The sequence below is a fragment of the Miscanthus floridulus genome, chromosome 13 (assembly GCF_019320115.1).
Source record: "Miscanthus floridulus cultivar M001 chromosome 13, ASM1932011v1, whole genome shotgun sequence".
Lineage (NCBI taxonomy): Eukaryota > Viridiplantae > Streptophyta > Magnoliopsida > Poales > Poaceae > Miscanthus > Miscanthus floridulus.
The window spans coordinates 6,896,848-6,919,158 of record NC_089592.1 but is presented as its reverse complement, the minus strand read 5'-3'; the positions used below and the strand labels follow the sequence as shown (position 1 = coordinate 6,919,158).

General features: G+C 46.2%; 2 pseudogenes; both read right to left on the bottom strand.

The window, feature by feature from the left end:
- Nucleotides 1-103: 103 nt before the first annotated feature.
- Nucleotides 104-877, bottom strand: LOC136502163 (probable glutathione S-transferase GSTU6; annotated as a pseudogene).
- A 5,977-nt stretch (nt 878-6,854) lies between these two features.
- LOC136498920 (probable glutathione S-transferase GSTU6) lies at nt 6,855-10,103 on the bottom strand (annotated as a pseudogene).
- Between the last annotated feature and the right edge of the window lie 12,208 nt (nt 10,104-22,311).

Below are 22,311 nucleotides of genomic sequence, written 5' to 3'. Positions count from 1 at the left end.
TGCTGGAACATGACAACGTGATAATCTTCATTATAAGTGCAAAATGACCCTCTTGACATTGCTGCTTCAACTTATTATTTGGCTGCTTCAGTTTCATTATTACAGGACTCAGTGCTCTGAAGAGCATCACTTTTTAGCAGAAGCAGAAGCCCGGTAGGCCTGAATCTTCTTGGCGTAGGCCACAGCCTCGTCCGGCTCCGGCAGCACCTCCTTGGCCACCGCGGTTTCCCCAAACCGCTCGGCCCACGCCGCCAGCAGCGGAGCCCGAGCGGCGTCGATGACCTCGACGCCGAACAGAACATGGCGCGCAGCGCCCCGAACCACGGCAGGGAGCACCCGAGAGCGAGGTCCAGGTACCCGACGGAGTCGCCGCCGAAGAAGGCCGCACCATTGCCGCCGCCGTTGCTGGAGCTGGAGCTGATCTCGGCGAAGGCCTTCTCCAGGTTGAGGACCGCGGCGTGCGTCTCCCTCACCTTCTCCGCCCTCGCCTCCTCCGTCGCCGCCTTCATGACGCCCGTCCACGCCGGAAACAGCTTGTCGTCGATGTAGGACGCCCAGAAGCGCGCGGTGGCGCGGCCGTAGGGGTCGGCGGGGAGGATGGCTGCGCCGGTGGCGGGCCAGACCTTGTCGACGTACTCCACGACGACGAGCGACTTGCAGATGGGCCTGCCGTCGTGGATGAGCACGGGCACCTTGTTGTGCACGGGGTTGGACTGTTGGAGGCGAGGAGGAGCTCGCTCTTGTGGAACAGGTCCTGCTCGACGTACTCGTAGCTCAGGCCCTTCAAGTTCAGCGCCATGCGCGCGCGGAGCGCGAAGGGGCTCACGTGCAGGCCCAGCAGCCTCAGAGCCTCGGCCTCGTTGCCAGCATCCGCCATTGATGGATGCTTACTTGCTTATGCTTTCTCCTCTCTCTAGATCTGCTTGTGCTGTGAGCAAAACTAGCTATGGTAGTACGCAGCTAGGAAGCTAGCTTCGTCTGAGCAGGGCAACCTGGGTGGATGTCTATAAACTATTGAGGAAAATTCACGGACGGTCCCTCGAGTTGGCAGTGGTGTCCCGTACTTCCAAAACGAGTGCTGTAACTTGTCCTGGGCGCAACCACAGGTCCAAACGGCCTCGACCCGATCCGCCAGCAGACGTGGACCGCCAGCGTGGTGGACGACATGGACACGGCGGGAATTTAGGCGACAGGACAGCCCGCACCTGTGCAGTTCCTACTCCACGTGCCGAGCCACAGCCCTGGGTGAGGGTTGCCGGCAACGGCGGCGGCACGCCGGAGCTACCGCAGCGGCGCCGGGCAGTGGAAACGATCCTAGAGACCCTATCCTTGCCAACTAACTAAGTGTATATGAGTGCGGGTGTATAGTGCATAGGCTAGTGGGTGTGTGGTGCCTTGCCGAACCTTGCTGATGGCTAGCCGGCGTCCGTGGCAGCTCGGTGGAGCTAGGCGCTCGGTGACGGGGTAACACAGAGGGAGAGAGGGAGAAATAGGTGAAGGAGATGGTGGAGGAGGGGCTCTAGAGCTCCCCTGCAACTCCATTCGACTCATGACCCCGCAGAGAAGAAGAAGGGGAAGGCGGCTTCAATGGCGCCGGTGGCTCCCGGTTTGGGGAAAACGGCCCTAGCGCGCTACCGAGAATTGGAGAGGAGGGATTGAGGGGGAGATGGAGTGTTCTAGACTATGGTGAAACTCCGAGTGGTGGTGGTGAGGCCAGAGCGTCACCGGCCGGGCCTATTTATAGGCTTGCACGGCGGCGCCGGCGGGAGAAAGTTCTCCTGACCGTTGGAGATATTTTGTCCACGTGCACGTGCTCGGGTGGCTAAGGCAGTTTGCCACAGTGTGGTCGTACCCGTGCTCTTATCCGGAAGCTTGAAGCATGGCCATGGCGACAACGGTCGGCGGAGCTTGGCGCGACGCGTGGCCATGGCGGCAGTGAGAAGCAGAGAGGGAGTGGAAGAGGCGTGGTGGAGCCGAGAAGGTTCCGGAGGCGGCCGCGGTCTTATCCATTCCGCCAGGGCTAAACGGGCGGCGGCGCGGCCGTGGCGTCCTGCCAGCGACGCGGTATTCGTGTCGCTGGCGGGTGGTAGACGACGGCGCTGTTGTCGGGTCCCACGCGTTAGTAAGCGTGAGAGAGGGGAGAGAGAGGAGGCCGGCGCGCGCGCGGTTGGGCCTGCTACCGCTGCCGGCCCAACGTGGGGAAGGGAAGGGAGAGGGGCGCGCGAGCGGGCCGTGTCGATGCGCTGCTGGCCCAGGCGCGTGCGGAGAGAGAGGAGGGAGGAGCCTAGTGTTCATTTCCTAATTCCAATTTCCTTTTCTTTTTCCTATTCTTCTTATATAGGGTTTTGAATGATTTTGAATTCAAATTTGAAGATAGTTTTTAAATAGGGGTGTACCACCATATGGTCAGCAAGCAAAAAACACTCCAAGCAAGATCACTCATGTAGTTTTTATTGGGTTGTTTTATTTATTTAGACTAGATTAATTCCTAGATGGGTTTAAATTGATTTCAATGTAAGTGCTTTATTTCATTTTGAGTTGGTGTTTATTTGTTTGTGTAAAGTTTTAAAAAGTTCAATTTTTTAGTGATTTTTATTTTAGGGTCAAAATTCATGGTGTTAAGCTAACGTGCAATCTCACATTTAATTGATCTCATATACATATAGAGCATTCACATCAATTTATATTACAATAGATTGAAGTTACATTTGACTAGACCTAATACAAGACTATATGTACAAGTCTCTGTAGGGTCTGATTAGTCGGCCCCATAAAACTTGCATTTCATTTAGTGCTGTGCATTATAGGCTATTTCAGCACAAGTGAACAAAATTCGATGTTGTTTGGTAAGGGGTGAACTGGGGTTGCCTCATCTTAGAGAGTCTGGGTAGGGTTCGGGACATCAGGCTGTGGAGGAAGGTCGCACATTTGGGTCAGAGTGGCTGTCTGGAGAACAGGAGCAGGTCGACGGAGACACAAAGGGCTTGTTTGTTTGCTTGGACGTTTTTGCCTGGTCCGTAGTATGAGTTAGACCAGGGCAGGTAGAGGCCGGTTCAGTAGGTGCAGTTTGCTGTGTTTGGTTGTTTTCCCCTACAGAGCCAGGCTAGAGACAGAGATCTTGTTTGTTTGCCTGCACAGGTAGATGTGGTCACCCTAGACTACCATGTGGTAGAGTTACCCACAGCAGTTGTCATTGGCAGAACTTGGCCCGCATGAGAAAGAGCATCGCGCGCACGCCATCCCGACGGCCTCAGTAGGTGCTCACCGTGACGACGTGGGAGATGGTGAGGGTGCAGGAGACGAGTGAGGAGGTGGCGACGGAGGAGAGGATGGCGCACATGAGTGAGGAGTAGGCGTCGGGGCGCTCGGCCGAGGCCTGGAGAGGGAACGACCAATGACTTCAGCAGCGGAGGGAGATGGTGACGGGGATGGTCACCGATGGCGACTGCGGCGCTGGCGGCCATGGGGTGGTGGACCGCCATGGAGCAGATGCAGATCACCGGCTCCCGGCACGGACATCGTCGGATCGGAGCAGACAAGCCCCGCAGCGGTTCATGTGCGAGGAGGCCAAGGACGTGGGAGAGTGAGGAGATCTCGACGAGGGCGGCGGCGGCGACAAGCCGTGTGTCGAGGGCGCGGGCGAGCACGTGAGCTGCTGGGAGGCACCGCCGAGGACGCCCTTAGCATCGGCAACGACATTGAGCTGTGGATGAGACGCTGACAGCAATGCGGAGGTGATGGCAACTGCGCAGGTGCGATGGAGAGAGCCAGGCCCGGAAAAAAATGAAGTCTAGTTTTGTTTCTCCTCAGCCTAGCTACGGACTGCTTTAAAGCTCGTGCGGGCCGGGTCCGTGGCGAGTCCAGGCAAACAAACACATCCACCTGCAGCGCAAGGGCCTGTCCGTGGCTCACGTCCAGGCAAACAAACACGCCCAAAGATAGGGTGAAAGAGCCGAATACCTCCAAGAAATGATGAATTAGGGCTCTAAAATTTAAAGCAACAAACTTTATCTATATAAATTCTACTTCACCACCCCTTACATGGTTAAGCCCTAAACCTAGACAAAAATAAAACTAAAGAGTGTCCATAGGGCCACCAAGTGAGTTGAGGTCTTACTAGCGCCACACCATGTCTAGGTCCACCAGATACCACAATAAACCAAGGGTCTCTGGCCTAACTCAACTCAAAAAATTAATCTCATAGGTGAAGGCTACCTCACCTTATGTGTTGTTTTCCCAACCATCAATTTTCGACGTTCTCCAAACTGTCCCATAAGGTCAAGTATTCAGCGATGGCAGTTAGCGATAGTCCCCTTGTGATGCTGTGGATCCATTGTCTGCTGGTCAGGGTTTCATGTACTGTCTGCGTTCGTCGAGTTCGCCGCGGCACCAGCTGGGACAGATTGGGTGCAACGTCTGCTACGGAGTTGCCTTGGAGCCAACTGTCCATCCAAAACAATGTCTGCCTTCAGTCGCCGATGACCGTAAGGGTTGACGCATTGAAGAACGCTTGCACCTTGGGTGTTGTCTTATTGATCGGCAGCTGACTCCAAGCGCGATCATTGTTGGTCTTCTGCAGCCACAACCACCTGACTTGCAGTGCGTATCCAGCGAGCCTGAGGTCTGTGACTCCGAGCCCGCCAAGTCTCGTCGGCTTGCAGACCGTCTCCCAAGCAAACATGCATTTGCCTCTCACCAAAGCATCTCGCCCAGCCCAGAAGAATTTGCGGCATATGGCATCAATTTCCTTTCTAGCCCAAGGCGGTAGTTTTCCGCCATCATGGAGTAAATCAGGACTGCACTGAGGACCTACTTTATCCAAACCAGTCTACCGCTCCTGGCCATTAGCGAACCATGGCATGGGGGAAGCTTGCGCGCCACCGCTTCGACCACTGACTGGTAATGTGCCTTGGGAATGTTCTTGGTGCTCAATGGGAGACCGAGGTATTTGATCGGGAATTCCTGAACCTGACAGCCGAGAATGCTGACAACGTCCTCCAAATTCTCCTCCCCACCGAAGATTGGGGTGATGGAACACTTGGCGAGGTTTGTTTTTAAGCCGGATGCATCGCCAAATATGTGCATAATTTCTTTGACTGCTGTTGCTTCTTGCACCGAGGGCCTGATGAAGAGTATCACGTCATCAGCATATATACTGCACTGGAACTTCACTACCCGTGGTTCCATCCGCCTGAGCACTCCGTCCCTGCTTGCTTTCTGGAACATTTTGTGCAACACATCCATTGCGATGATGAAGAGCATCGGCGACAAAGAGTCCCCTTGTCTAACCCCCCCTAAGATGCCTGATCTTGGGACCTTGGATGCCGTTGAGGATGATTCGGGAGGTTGCCGTGGAGAGTAGTATCGACATCCATCTTCGCCAGTTCGGCCCAAATCCCCTTGCCTGCAGGACCTCCAGCAGGAACACCCATGATAGTGTATCGAACGCTTTTGAAATGTCGAGCTTCAGGAGCATCATCAGAATCTTCTTCCTCCGGATCAATACAACCGCCCGCTGGTGAATATATCTGAAATTGTCATGAATCGTTCGATTCCTGTACCCTGCGATTAGCGCCCGCGTTTTAGAGGACTAGCTGATCATCCAAACAAATTTTGTTGTATATGTGTGACAGAAAGTGTACAGGAATTCATTTGACTGAGAGGTTTTTGGTCCATTTCCTGTTGTCTATTTCACACTTCTAAATGCTCTTAGTTTGTAGACAGATAGGTCCTACACCAACTCTACACGGCGATTAGCGTCCACCTTTTAGAGGGCTTATGCTGATCATCCAAACAAATTTTGTTGTATATATTTGACATAAAGTTTACAGGAATTCATTTGACTGAGAAGCAAAGTTTTATGGTCCATTTCCTGTTGTCTATTTCACCATTCTTCTTTCTCTGTGAAGAAATTTCTTTGTTTACGATTGGCCATGTGGCCTATAACGTTTCGTTTCACAATCACATATCGTACGAAGGGGAGCTAAACAACAGCTTAGAGGGCTTTGTTCACCATGATTGGACTGTTATAGAAGTACAAATCCTTAGTGCCCAATGACTGTGTGTGAGAAAATGAGTTGGTCATGATATTCTGCTTCACATGAATGTGCCTGAACAGCAATCAGGATCTTGCTCTCAGTTGCTATCCAAAGCGTGCATCTTCCAAGAAATGGGTACCTTATTAACAATTACAACATCTGTCCCTAAAAGAACGTAACTATGGTATACGTGTCGGTTAAAGTGCTTCACGTTTGACCAGATTTCTAGTAAATGGTATTTACATTTATGGCTCCAAATTAATTTATTATAAAAGTACATTTTGTAATTAATATAATAGTATTTATTTGATATTATAAATATTTATACTTTTTTATTTATAATTGGCCAAACTTGACGTACGAAACCATGATACTGTTCTAGAATTGCATTCTTTTAGGGACGGAGGGAGCACAAACGAGTGCTGAATCCTTGGCAACTCAACAATGTTCTGCTAGACTGAACTGTCATGATGGGAGAACATGACAAATTGACAACATGATAGTTTTTATTAGAAGTACAAAATGACCCTCTTGACATTGCTGCTTCGATTTATTATGACAGGACTCGGTACTCTGAAGCATGGTTTCCTTTTTCGGCCGAAATCTCCTGATATTTCCGATATATCATTTTTATCCTTAGATGCCGATAAGAAAATATCTATCTTTTTCGTACAAATTTTGTTTAAATTTATTTAAATTTACTTAAATTTAAATTAAATTTTATTTGAATTTGGTCCGATATTTCCGATATATCCTGTTTATCCTCTTTATCTGAGACATCCGATAAATTTTAATTTCCGAAAATGAAAACCAGCATCACTTTTTAGCAGAAGCCCGGTAGGCTAAGGCCTGAATCTTCTTGGCGTAGTAGGCCACAGCCTCGTCCGGCTCCGGCAGCAACTCCTTGGCCACCGCGGTTTCCGCCAACCGCTCGGCCCACGCCGCCAGGAGCGGAACCTGAGTGGCGTCGATGACTCGATGACCTCCACGCCGAACATGGCGCGCAGGGCCCCGAACCACGGCAGGGAGCACCCAAGCGCGAGGTCCACGTACCCGACGGAGTCGCCGCCGAAGAAGGCCGCACCGTTGCCTCTGGAGCTGATCTCGGCGAAGGCCTTCTCCAGGTTGAGGACCGCGGCGTGCGTCTCCCTCACCTTCTCCGCCCTCTCCTCCTCCGTCGCCGCCTTCATCACGCCTGCATACGCCGGAAACAGCTTGTCGTCGATGTGGGCGGCCTAGAAGCGCGCGGTGGCGTGGCCGTAGGTGTCGGCGGGGAGGATGGCTGGGACGGTGCCGGTGCCGGGCCAGACCTCGTCGACGTACTCCACGACGATGAGGGACTCGCAGACGGGCTTGCCGTTGTGGATGAGCACGGGGACCTTCTTGTGCACGGGGTTGGAGGTGAGGATGAGCTCGCTCTTGTGGAACAGGTCCTGCTCGACGTTCTCGTAGCTCAGGCCCTTTAGGCCCAGCGCAGGGAAAAAATATCGGCCGATAGAATCCAAAATTTCCGAGATATCCCGTTTACTGGCAGGGGCCGAAATTTTTCATCTATCGTCCGAAATTTTCATATTTTTAAAATTTTGTCATCCAAATAGACGCCAAAGCCCACCCAATACTCTAACCTTAATCCATGTTTCATTTTCTCTCCTCTTCTCTTCTAAGTTCAAGTTGGCACCGCCTCAACACACTCGCACGTGTCGCTGCCCTCATTGAATAAGCAATTGATAATATGTTTTATTTAGTTTTTTATGTTAAGTGGTTTATAAATGATCTAAGTGCTTTCCTGAACAAAATGAGTCATTTTTTGTCTAATTTTTTTTCAAAATTATATTTCTATCGCCGATAAATTTCTGATATTTGTGTTTATCGGTGACCACCGAGATTCACTACAGGAAACTGAATCTTTGCCGAGTGCGTAGAGGTTTGCCGAGTGGCAAAACTCGGGCACTCGGCAAAGAGCCACTTTGCCGAGCGCCAAACCCAGCACTCGGCAAAGAACGCTTTGCCGAGTGCCTGACTCTCGGCAAACTCAGGCACTCGGCAAAGAAGTTCTTTGTCGAGTGTCGGGCTCTCGGCAAATATGGGCACTCGGCAAAGAGCGCCAGGGGGCAAACGGCATCCATGGCCGTCACCTTTGCCGAGTGCCGGCCGTTAGGCACTCGGCAAAGAGCTGCCATGTGGCCGGCTCAGGGGCCACCAGGCCGGCTCGCCTTTGCCGAGTGCCACGTGGTCGGCACTCTCTTTGCCGAGTGCCAGCCCTAGCACTCGGCAAATTTTTTTTTTATTTTGGCTGCCAGTTTTGTTGTGAAGCATTCCTACAGAACCATGATCAACATGTTTAAATTTGGCACATTTTTAGTACATTTTGCTATATTTTTCACTTTATTTCGATTTGTTGAATTTTTCCAGAAAATGTAGGTTTGAACTGCGGGTGCATCGAATATTTGATTTGAATTATTCAAAAAATAATATTCTTGTTTTTGAGTGTAAAGTTAGGCCAAATCCATGAACTGACCCAAAATTTCGATCAACGTGCGCACGGGGCAACGCCACCATCTTCCTTGCGGGCGGTTTTTTAATTCTAAAAAATGCAAACGAATTCCGAAAATCGCGAAACTTGTTGAGATGTCATGATATCGTATGCGTATGCTGTGGTCAAAATTTGAAAACGTTTCCAGCACGTTGCACGTACGATGTTCACAAACCAGCACTCGGCTCGTCAGCTGCAGGACGTGGCGACCTACTTTCAGGGCCTTCAGATCTCGGGTTTGGTCCTGCCTCCGTTGCCTCCCTCGCTGTTCGCTCCACCCTCTCCTCCTAGTCCTACAGGGACTCTGGTGAGTATATATGGTTGTTTATTGCTTTAGCTTGTGCGGCCATCCTGCAGGTACTAATGAGATCGCTTCTCCTTTGTGCAGGCACAATCGGCGGGTTCGAACCCGACTCCTCCAGGTGACCCTTCTCCACAGCACGGGTGGCCAGTTGGCACGGTTGGCCCGACTCCACAGTACACGTGGCCAGGTGGCGTTCCTCCGTCTACGCAGCATGGGTACTTCGGGTGGACAGGCGGCCATCTTCCGCCGCCCGGGTGGACGTTCCAGGGTGGCCCTCCGCAGCAAGGGTGGCCTTCGTGGCCATCTGGGAGCTCTTCACACTCTGGGGGCCATGGGGACCGAGGGACGTAGTAGGTATCTCTCATTTCGCTTTTGGACTTGTGATGGTTATATTGGACTAGTGATGGATTGACTTCTGTGAGGGTTATGTTGGACTAGTGATGGATTTGTATGGATGTACTTGTGATGGATGGATGGATTTGTTACGGATGAACTTGTGGATGGATTTGTGTTGAATTGTATGGATGGAATGTGATATATATGTGATATATGTGATATTGTATGGATTTGTATTGAATATATGTGATATTGCATGGATGGAATGTGAAAAAAATTGAAAAAAAATTTACCCAGATTTGCCGAGTGCAAACACTTGGCAAAGCTGGGGAAGTTTTTTCCAGCACAACAGCTTTGCAGAGTGCTGACACGGCATTCGGCAAAGTGACCATAAGTTTGCCGAGTGTCAGCACTCGGCAAAGATTATTTCAAAAAAAAATTACTTTGCCGAGTGCCTGTCAGAGCGCACTCGACAAATATTATTTTTTTAAAAAAATTAAAAACTCTTTGCCGAGTGCCTGCCACGTCAGCACTCGGCAAAGAAACCGGCAGATGACGGTGGACGTTAATTTTGCCGAGTGCTGACATGGCACTCGGCAAAGGCTTTGCCGAGTGCCCGACAGGTGGCACTCGACAAAGAATTCTTTGCCGACGAATTCTTTGCCGAGTGCTCTTTACCGAGTGTGGCACACTCGGCAAAGCCTTTGCCAAGTATAAAGCAGGCTTTGCCGAGTGCGGCCTGCACTCGGCAAAGAACCAGAATCCTGTAGTGATTTTTAAAATACCGGTAGAGACAACCTTGGCTCAGCGCCATGCGCGCGCGGAGCGCGAAAGGGCTCACGTGCAGGCCCAGCAGCGTCAGATCCTCGGCCTCGTTGCCGGCATCCGCCATTGATGAATGCTTAGCTTATGCGCTTTCTCCTCTCTGGCTCTCTCTATCTCTCTAGATCTGCTTCTGCTGTTTGCAAAACTAGCTAGTAGTAGGTAGCTAGCTTCGTCTGATCGAGCAGGGCAACTTGGGTGGGTTTCTACAGAGCTAAGAACAGTGAGAGCATCATCTATGGCGCTGCATGCATGCTTGCAGTCAAACTGCGGGGGTTATTTTATTTCGGTTCACGTGGATGCTGTCTCTCTCGGAGAATGGACATGCTTCCGATCCCGGATCTCCGGATGCTCTTTGGGAACGTGATTTCCAGTCACTAAAAAACGTGTGGCCGCTTGGCATCACATATCATGCACATTTCATGCTCCGTAGATCGATAGATGTGCCTGTATATATTACTCACTCTTTTTTGATTATAAAATGTTTGGTTTTAATTCATTCATTTTACTATATATCTAAACATAATGTATATCTAAGTGCATAGCAAAAGTTACATATCTAGAAAAGCCAAAACATCTTATAATTTGAAATAGAGGGAGTATTGCCAATTTGCCGCATTGGCCTCGTCATGTGAATAGCATGCATGGTAGGTGTGCTTCGCCGCGTCGTTCTTTAAACCTTTGTTTGGATAGGTGAGGATTAGAGTGCATTAAAGAGGGTTGAGGGGATTAACGGAATAAGGTATTAATGAGCCGCCAACCGCAGGGGTATATACGACTAGTGTTGGTGTTGGAATATACCTGGGCTTAGCCAAATAAGAATTCCTGAAATTTCTAAAAAAAATCTCAGAGACCCATTCATGTGAATAAGAGAGGGAGAGGGGTAACTTTTAGTCCCACTTTGCTTGGGAGAGTGGAGGTAGCCATACTAAAATATGGAAGTCCTCTTTACTTTATAGATACGTGGATCAATGTTTCTAGCCGTGTAAAGAATCTCAAAGTCGTTCTTTAAACCTTTGTTTGGATTTGGATGGGTGAGGATTAGAGTGGATTAAAGAGGGTTGAGGGGATTAATCGAATAATGTATTAATGAGCTGCCAATCGCAGGGGTATATACGGCTAGTGTTGGCTCATGTGTTTTTTTATATATTTTGCAAAAGAGACAGAAAGAATGTCCAGAAAGAAGTTATAGAGAGGGTTTATGGATGAGGAACTTGAGGAGATGGATGTTGCACTTCGAGTCATGATTTAGACAAGTTTCTAGGCTTAAAAAACACCTCTAGATTTGCAACATCCACCACATCAGCATGAAAAAGTCTAAAAAAGTAAAAATAGCTCAAAAATTAAAAATAAATTAGGATTTAAAGAGGGGAACAAACTTGCACAAGATCAATACTTGGATTACCTTAATTAAGACATTTGGTTACAAGCCTCTCCTAGCCTAACACAAATCTAGGATAGTAACACTGGTAGAGAACCGAGCTTTACTCCCGGTGGGGAACCCCCTCTAGTCCCGGTTCCCCACCCGGGAGCAAGCATCCGGGACTAAAGGGGGGGTCCTTTAGTCCCGGGTCAGGAACCGGGACTAAAGGAGGACCTTTAGTCCCGGTGGGTAACACCAACCGGGACTAAAGGTGCCTCCTGACATGCCACGATGGCCGGCACCTTTAGTCCCGGTTGGTAATACGAACCGGGACTAAAGGTTTTTTTCTTTTTTCTTTTCTTTTCATTTTTTTGTTTTCTTTTCAAAATAGGTTTTCGAAGTCGTATTGTACGCTGCTAATTATACATTTATATGCGCATATAGTATGTTTCGGTTCAAGCACAATGAACGTATTAAATCACACAATTCAAGCATAGAAATATATATATATATATATATATATATATATATATATATATATATATATATATATATATATATATATATATATATATATATATGCATGCATCATATATATATTTACATGCATGCATGCATATGTGTATTTTACATTATATTATTTCATGTGCATATATTACAAAAGATTGCATTATAGTTGTTGTGACATAACAAGTTTCTTCTCATCCTCTAGCTTGGCTTCAATGGCAGTGTTGGGTCGAAGTAGAACTCGCCCTTGGAATCGATGACCTGCTCATTAAAAAATCCGGCTATAGACTCTTGAATTGCTTTGATTTGGTCTTGCCGTATGACCTTTTCCTCCAACCATCGAGTCTACAGGTTTGAATTAAAGGAAAATAAATTAATATATGTACATATATATATATAAAGACATAGTAACACAATCAATAATAATAATTAAATGAATATATAGTGTATTTTTAACGTACTTTGAGTCTCTCTGTAGGAGTTCTTTGGGAGAGCACCTTGATAAACTTGCAAACATAGTAACCACAGTAGTTGTTCCCCTGTTCCTGCCTCAGACACCACTTTACGAGAAAAAGATTTGTCATCCAATCTGGTGATCCGGTGAAAGCTATATGTTTAATTAATAAAGATGATGCGATTCAGGGGACTTACTTTCAATGGGATTACATTCAGTGGCGCTTTGCATTTTTCCATGTGTTGCTTCTCAATAAAGGTTTTCCAAACACTGCCCAATAAAAAATTTGCCACGTCATCAGATATAGTTAATCATCATGTTTGTGTGTATATATAGTTGCTAGAGATCCCGAAATTACCTCTGGATAATATCTATCATATCTTGGTAGTCTTGTTGTGGTTTTCTCATCGAGTCATAGATTATCAAGTGACTTTTCACCAGATCGATGTCCATCAATATCCAGTGATTGCTGCATGTGTTTATAGGATATAACGCATAACACTCATTAATTAACTAGAATCAACATATGAGCCATTAAGGCTATGATCGACATGATTAACACTCACTTGAAGTTATAGGGAAAGAGTATATCCTTCTTGTGGCGTTGGTTCACTAAGAAGTTCATGATGTTACTCTCTGACTCAGACTTCCAATTAGTCATTGGAGTAATTGGGTCTTTGAATACTATATGGGGATCAACAAAACCAATTTCATTGCAGCCTTCCTTTCTGAGCTCTGTCATTGTAAATCTGCATATATATAGTACTTGTTAGGATAATTTATATGCATATGCACACATATGATGAGTTTAATAATAGATCGAAAGAATTATTACTTACAGGCAATAGCAGCTAATGATAACTTTGTCCAGAGAGGTAAGGTGGCATAGTTGATGAAATTCTGCAAAGTCAACATACATAACATCATCGCCACGGAACCAATGTTCGTCTCTAATTCTGACACCAACGCAGAAGTCTCCACTGGTAGACGCCTGCATGTACCACTTGTTTAGCAGGTACATTTGCGTCCCCAGATCAGATAAGGCTTGAGGGTTGTATAGACTCTGGCCTAGTACAAATTTTTTCTTCCAAATATCAACCTCCGCCGCACTCTCAATTTTTCCATCACCAAACATCTGGTAAAGGTCGAGACCAGTCTCATCAAGAAATTCACCAAGGTGATCCAAATCGACATCCGGAGGTATGTTTGCCTGATGCATTAATCCTAAATTCGAACCATATTCATTACCAACAACTAGCGGGGGGATTGATTGGTGCGCTTGTTGTCCGAGTTGGGCAACTCCTTTCCCTGCCCGCTTCTTTTTCTGTGCCGCCGCAATTGACTTGGTGAGAGTGCGGTCATAGTCTGATAACGTTGATTTGGACGGCTTACGAGATTCCCGCTGTTGATGCTGGTAAGAAGTCACCTTTTTTCTTAAAATATCCGGAGCTACGAAGAAGTACGGTTTCTCTGGGTTTCTCCTTGCTTCTTGATTCATTTTAAGTTTGTCATAGAATCTAGACATGTCTTTTTTATATGCATCAGTTCCTTCTTCCTTCTCTTCAGATATTATTTTGGGAATAGCCCTTGGTTTCACGGTGGCTTTCTTTGCAGGCGGGGACTGATTCTTCGTTTGAGGGGCTGGCCTCTTGCTAGGCTTCTTGGTAGGCGGGGGCGGGGGAGGCGTTGGAGACCTCCTTGGAGGTGTTGGCAGCGGCGTTGGAGACCTCCTTAGAGGTGGCGGCTGTGGCGTTGGAGACCTCCTTGGAGAGGGTGTGGATGCAGCCTCGTCTTCCAACACAATGTCATCGTACAGAGCACTATGATGATCTGGCGATTGAACAATTGGATTTAGGTTGGGGGAGGATCTGCTACAAAAAAAGGAATGACATATTATTATGAGCAGATTGTTAATTATTTAAGCCAATACAAATTAATGATGTAGTGTTTTCATCCGCACGTACCTATGGTGAGGTAGTTCAGAAGGAGGTGGAGCCGACATCCCTGGAATGATGATGTAGCGCTTGCGCCATAGAATGAATGTCTTCTCCGCTTCTCCTAGAGTCTTCTCGCCATCACCTCCAGGAATGTCAAGAGGCAAATCACTAAAACCTTTTTCAGCTTTATCTACCGAGATGGTGGCATATCCTTCTTGGATTATATTCCCATGAATCCTTGGTGTCTTGGTTCGGTCGATAGGATTAACAAGACCGATAGCCACCTTGATTGTGGAATTCTCCTTCGGAATGTGTAGCTCACACGTTGTACAAGGTTCAGTGACGTCATCCACAGGGAAGCGCAGTCCTGTGTCCCCTTGATTTGGTATCTCCGTGGAAGCGCAGCTGCTTTTCAACTGAACAGATTGGCTAATGTTGATTCCTGGCTCTGATGCCTGCTTGCTTGCACTCACTGCTATTTGCACTTGCCTTTTGATTTCCTCCTGCATTCTCGCTTCAAGGTTTTTTTCCCGCTCCTGTGCTTCACGCACCGCTTCCTCCAACCTCTGGAGCCGGTGTGCCTCTTCTTCCTTCTTTCTCTGGCGACTTCTGTAGGAAGGTCTGTCCTGAGAGAATCCATGCTCCCACGAGACACTTCCTTTGCCTCTAGTTCGGCCACCATGTTCAATAGTCCCGATGGCGTATGTCAGCTCATCCTTCTCTCTGTTGGGCCTGAACTCACCACTAGCAGCAGCTCTCTGAGCATAAAACAATCTTTCTGCTGCTTCTTGCAGTCTTGCGCCATAAACGCACTTCCCTGTCTCCTGGTCTAGTGTTCCCCCATGAGCGAAAAACCAATTCTTTGCACGTTCTCCCCACTCGAGTGATTCTGGTCTGATACCCTTGGCAAGAAGGTCTGCTTCCATTTTGTTCCACTTCTTAATGGCAGTCGGGTAGCCACCTGATCCCAAGGTATGGTGGTATGTCTTCTGTTGGGCATTACGTTGGTTCTTTATCACCCGACTCACACCCTCTTCTGAAGTCTTGTACTGTACAAACTCATCCCAATAGGGCCTCTGCTTTGAGATCGGGCCTGGGACAGTAAAATCTGGTGCTATGTTCTTCTTGACATACGTCGTGTATAGGTGTTTCTTCCAAGTCTGAAACTGGGTGGCCATCTTCTTCATTGCCCAATCCCTAACTCGCTCCTTCAATTCATCACCATCTATTATATCATCATAATCATCTGTTTGGAGCGTGAAATGTACCAAGACATCATTCCAAATTAACGCCTTGTCACGATCGGAGACAAAACTGATATGAGGAGCATTGGTCTTCTTCTTCCATTCACGGGTACTAATCGGGAGCCGGTCCCGTACAAGGTAACCACAGTGGTGCACAAATTTCATTTTATTCGGCCCCCCCGGTTCTCCTGTATCCACATTGAACTCCGAGATGATGAAGCGACCCTCCAAAGGCTTTTTGGGACCTCGAACATTTTTACTCTTCGTTGTAGTTGTTGATGTCGATCCAGAGGGCTACAAAACATAAACATTATTTTTAATGTCATGAGCACACATAAGACATATGATAATATATATATATAGCTAATAATAAAAAATATATACTTGGCCAATATGTTGTTGCTCATTTTGTTCAAGAGCTAAGTACTGACTCCCGTCATCTACATCCTCTTGCACGTTATTTTTAGCACCATCATCGCCGGCAACTTGAGTGCCAGTGTTGATCAAATTCATCATCAACTCCTCCTCATCCATATTTCTCGGGTCGGCCATCTAGCTTCAAAAAACAAAACCAATATATAGTACGTCAAATCTTTGCTTATTACATGCGTAAAATCTACAAACAATATGCATTATTAAATCTTGCCCCTCGATCACGGACGCAATTCGCCACACTAGGACGAACTACGTCGGTACTAGGGCGAATTAGGGCACGAGAAAGGGCGGTGTGACAAGAGTGGCGGTGCTCCACTCCGCCGTATATATGTCTGTACACATGGGTGAACGAGGGCGGCGGTGCTCCGCCGTATACATAGAAACGCATGGACGAAATGCATATGAATACAAATGACGTATATATACGTGTCGGCGCGGTGGCCGGTGTGCTGACGACGATGACGTGAGGCGGGCCGGCGTGCTGACGACGACGACGACGTGAGGCGGGCCGGGGCGGTGTCGGTGCGTGATGTTGTGATCCTATGTACCATGTGATCAACCATGTAGTCATTCATCATATGAGAAAATTCTATGTTAATAATATAAGTATAAGCCATTATGAAATGTAAGTATACGTGTCTTATTGCTCATATAACCATTACTATTTCCGAAATGATAAGAATTTATTTTCTTCTTCTACAGGCGATCTCTGATGCTATGATATAAAGTTTGAAGATATAGTCTTCCCGGAAAAAAATATGTAATGCTCATATTACTTTAGCAACATTAATATATTATATCTGTATATTCAAAGTTCACAAATGAAGAAACATGTGATATTTTTGATAAACTAAAAAACGCTTAGTTTATAAACTGGGTATCAAAATTGAGTTCCTATTTGACCATTATATATCCTACAACAAATCCTTCAAAAAAAAGACCCTACATGAATATATTTGGATAAAATTTCGTTAACAAACATTGATCTATGAAGATAGAAAAAATTCTTCTATTGAAACTGCATCTTGAAATAATGGCATATCATATAGTGATGAATATATGGCGGTTGATGGGCTGGATCATTAGCGGATGGTTCGTAGCGTTGTTTCCAAATAATATATAGCGTGTTTATTATACAAGCCATGGATTTACATCGATCTAATTAATTTCTAAAGTAATTTCATTGGTGATCCTTAATTATACTTGTCATTTAGAGTTCCAAATATTCAAAACTTGCCTTAAGATATATTTTTATTTAAAATCATTTAGAGTTCCAAATATTCATTTTTAGTTTCTATAGATTTTGTGATTCAAAATTTGGAATTTTCAATCGACCTCGACCGTTGACATGGCTTACACCAAAGTTGTAGTTTTCGACGTGATCTATAACTCGGCAGTGGAGGGCTCGGACGAATGTACAAAGAGATCGACGAATATATCACCTCGAAGCTCGGCAGTGTACGTACTGGAGGGCCTCGGGCCGGCGCGGTGGGGCAACGCGCGGTGGAGGGCCTCGGGCGCGGAGGAGGGCGCGGTGGAGGGCCACGGGCAAGCGCGGAGGAGGGGCACGGGCGCGCGCGGTGGAGGCCGCACGAGGAAGAAGACGGCGGCGCCGGTGTCACGGAAGGCGAACGGACGCGGCGCGAGGTCGAAGAAGAGGCCGGGCGGCGGTGTTCGACGAGGAAGAAGACGAGCAGATCGATCTGCCAGGCGCTGGAGGTTATATAGCAGAGGAGAATTACTCCCGGTGCCAGCCACCAACCGGGAGTAAAAACCCTTTACTCCCGGTGCGTATTACCAACCGGGAGTAAAGGTTCCTTTACTCCCGGTGCGTGTTACCAACCGGGAGTAAAGGTATACCTTTACTCCCGGTTGGTAACACGCACCGGGAGTAAAGGCTTTTTTTGGCGGGCCACGAAACTGCAGCCCACCTTTACTCCCGGGTGGGCTTCCCACCCGGGAGTAAAGGTGGCCTGCAGTTTCGTTTCCCGCCTGTTTTAAGCAATAGTCTTGTTAAATACAATAGAAATGCAATAGTTTTTATTAAATACATAGTAAATTAAATAAAAGGCATAAAATTATTTTGTTAAAAATATGAATTTTATTTTTGTTTATTGCACATAGGAAAAATCGATAACCTAACTTTTTTTATTTTTTGTTAGAATTATAAAACATAATGTAACTAATATTTATTATTTCGTTAATGCAAAAATGTAGTGTTTAATTAAAATTATTAAAATTATTGGTTTTGGACAGGAAATTTGTTTTCACATCATTTTAACGTTAATATTTTAATTTTTCATCACTCAGTATCCTAATTTACCTTTTTGAGAGAGAAATCCCACCAAATCAAACATTGATTTAATTTGAAATATGACATAATAAACATCTGAATTCACAATTATTACATAATATCTCAAACACACACTATATTAAATCACTATATCATCAAGTGGGCACAGCAGTGAACTTCTTCTTTACGTATGTCCCTTGGTTATGATCGCTTCGTAACCATGGAGTGTCCTCATCATTTACCAAGATGCTAGGGTCTTTGTTCACTTTGAAGGGCGGAATTCGGTCATCCTTTTCATATTCTTCTGACATGTCCGACTTGTCCTCAATTCCCACGATGACTCTTTTCCCTGAAAGAACTATGTGGCGCTTTGGCTCTTTGGTTGAGTCATTATCGTTTTTCCCTCTTTTTGGTTTGGTAGACATATCATTGACATAGAACACCTGATTCACATCCTTGGCAAGGACGAATGGTTCGTCTTTGTACCCAATATTACTAAGGTCTACTGTTGTCATTCCATACTCGTTGTCTACTGTTACTCCGCCTCCGGTCACCTTGACCCATTGGCACTTGAACAATGGGATCTTCAAAGTAGGTGCATATTCTAGTTCCCATATTTCATCTATGCGTCCATAATATGTCTGCTTATTCCCATTCGGGTCTGTGGCATCTATGCGGACACCACTGTTTTGGTTGGTACTCCTTTTATCTTGGGCTACTGTGTAGAATATGTTCCCATTTATCTCGTACCCTTTGTATGTGACGATATGCCATGATGGTTGCATAGCCAATAAATACAGTTGCTCATGGATGCTCTCATCACCTTGACATTTTTTTCGCAACCAACCGCCGAAAGTTTCCATGTGCTTATGCGTAATCCAAGCTTCAGTCTTCCCTGGAAACTCGGATCGTAAGAGATCCTTGTGTGTCTCAATATACGGATCTACCAAAGAGGAGTTCTGTAGAACTGTGTAGTGTGCTTTATTGAAATAATCATCATCCGTACCAATATATGTTTTCCTCCCTAGTGTCCCCTTTCCGCTTAGTCTCCCCTCATGTCTCGATTCAGGAACACCAATCGAGTCAAGGTCGGGAATAAAGTCAACACAGAACTCAATGACCTCTTCTATTCCATAGCCCTTGGCGATGCTTCCTTCTGGGCGAGCACGGTTGTGAACATATTTCTTTAGGACTCCCATGAATCTCTCTAAGGGGAACATGTTGTGTAGGAACACAGGACCGAGAGTGAAAATCTCCTTGACTAGGTGAACTAGGAGGTGTGTCATAATATCAAAGAAGGAAGGAGGGAACACTAACTCAAAGCTGACGAGACATTGAACCACATCATTCTGTAGTTTAGCTAGATCAGTTGGATCAATTGCCTTCTGAGAAATTGCATTGAGGAATGCACATAGCTTTACGGTGGCTAGACGTACATTTGGAGGTAGAATTCCTCTTAATGCAACTGGAAGTAATTGCGTCATGAGAACGTGACAGTCATGGGACTTTAAGTTACAGAATTTCTTCTCTGTCACATTTATAATACCCTTTATATTCGAGGAGAATCCAGATGGTACCTTGATGTTGTTTAAGCATTCAAACATGATTTCCTTCTCCTCTCTGCTTAGAGTGTAGCTAGCAGGACGTAAGTAATGGCGTCCATCATCTGTCTTCTCTGGATGCAGGTTGTCTCTTTCTCTCAAACAACGCAGGTCCTGTCGTGCTTCAAATGTGTCCTTAGGCTTTCCATACACACCCATAAAGCCTAGCAGGTTCACACAAAGATTCTTCGTCAGGTGCATCACGTCGATCGAGCTACGGACCTCCAGGACTTGCCAATAGGGTAGGTCCCAAAATATGGACTTTTTCTTCCACATGGGTGCGTGACCGTTAGCGTCTTTCGGAATAGGTTGGCTTCCATGTCCTTTTCCAAAGACGACTTTCACATCATTGACCATATCGAGTACATCCTCACCGGTTCGGTTGCGAGGCTTGGTCAGGTGGTCTGCTTTCCCTTTAAAATGCTTACCTTTCTTTCTTACGGGGTGATTTGCAGGAAGAAATCGACGATGGCCAAGGTACACGACCTTTCGACATTTTTTCAAGAATACACCTCTAATATCACCGAAGCAGTGTGTGCATGCATTATATCCCTTGTTTGACTGTCCTGAAAGATTACTTAGAGCAGGCCAATCATTGATTGTTACGAACAACAATGCTCGCAGATCAAAGTGTTCCTGTTTGTACTCATCCCACACACGTACACCTTCTTTATTCCACAAAATGAGAAGTTCATCAATAAGTGGTCTCAGGTACACATCGATGTCATTGCCAGATTGCTTCGGGCCTTGGATGAGCACAGGCATCATAATGAACTTCCGCTTCATGCATAACCAAGGAGGAATGTTGTAGATACTTAGAGTAACAGGCCAAGTGCTATGACTACTGTTCTGCTCTCCAAAAGGATTGATACCATCTGTACTTAAAGCAAACCTTAAGTTTCTTGCGTCATTTGCAAACTCCGGGAATTCTCTATCGATTGCTCTCCACTGGGACCCATCAGCAGGGTGTCTCAACATATTGTCTACCTTACGGTCTTCTTTGTGCCATCGTAACAATTTTGCATGTTCTTTGTTTCTGAACAGACGTTTCAAGCGTGGTATTATAGGAGCATACCACATAACCTTGGCAGGGATTTTCTTACGTGGACGTTCGCCCTCAACATCACTAGGGTCATCTCGCCTGATCTTATACCGCGACGCATGGCATACCGGGCATGCATCCAATTTCTCGTACTCTTTGCCACGGTATAGGATGCAGTCATTAGGACATGCATGTATCTTCTCTATTTCTAGCCCCATAGGACAGACAACTTGTTTTGCTTCGTAGGTAGTGGCGGGCAATTCATTGTACTTCGGAAGCATCTTCTTTTGGATTTTTAGTAACTCTCCAAATCCCTTGTCAGATACACCATTCTTTGCCTTCCATTGCAGCAATTCTAGTGTGGTTCCCAACTTTTTCTGCCCTGCATCACAAGTTGGGTACAACAATTTCTTGTGATCTTCTAGCATCCGCTCGAACTTGATCTTCTCCTTTTCACTTTCACATTCTCTTTGTGCATCACGAATGACCTGACAAAGATCATCAGCCGGCTCATCTTCTGCGGCTACCTCTTCTTCAGCTTCTCCCATTGCAGTATCATTGAAGCACGCACCATCAGGAATAATATCATTGTCGTCCCATTGTTCTTCTTCATCTTCTTCCATTACAACACCGGTTTCTCCGTGCTTTGTCCAACAAATATAGTTTGGCATGAAACCCGACTTGAACAAGTGTGAATGAAGAGTCCTTGAGCAAGGATATTCCACCGTATTCTTACATATGGCACATGGGCAGCACATGAAACCGTCGCGTTTGTTTGTCTCGGCCGCACGTAATAAAGAATGCACGCCGTCAATGAACTCTTGTGAGCGGCGATCAGCATTATACATCCAATGACGGCTCATCTGCATTACATGACATAAATATCATATTAAAACCTAGATCATAATTAATTATTTATACAACATGCGTGCCACCACAAAAGATACAAATTTATGAAAGCATCGCTACAATGTAGACAATCCCAACTACCACTAAAAGAACTAAAGCTAAAATACATTTCAGGAGCACAAGGATTTCGCGACCAATCTCAACTAAAACAGACAGATCCCCCGATTGTGCAACATCTTTGGGCTTCTTCGACTGGATCACTGCCTCATTAGCCGCCGTATCTGCCTGTTGTGCAAGATATTTTTGCACGAGTTCAACATACTCTTCCTCCCAGTAGAAGCCTGAACATCGTCCACTGCCATCCCACTGAAATTAAAACAAAAAACTAGAACTTTAATCACAACCATCATGAAAATAGGTATAAACTAACCATAATCATTAAATACGATAAAATAACTCACATTGCGATCCGGACACTTGTAGAAGATACGATCCTTGTTGGGACCCTCCTTCTTCACTCGGTACTCCATCACAATCTTCATCTCATCACGAC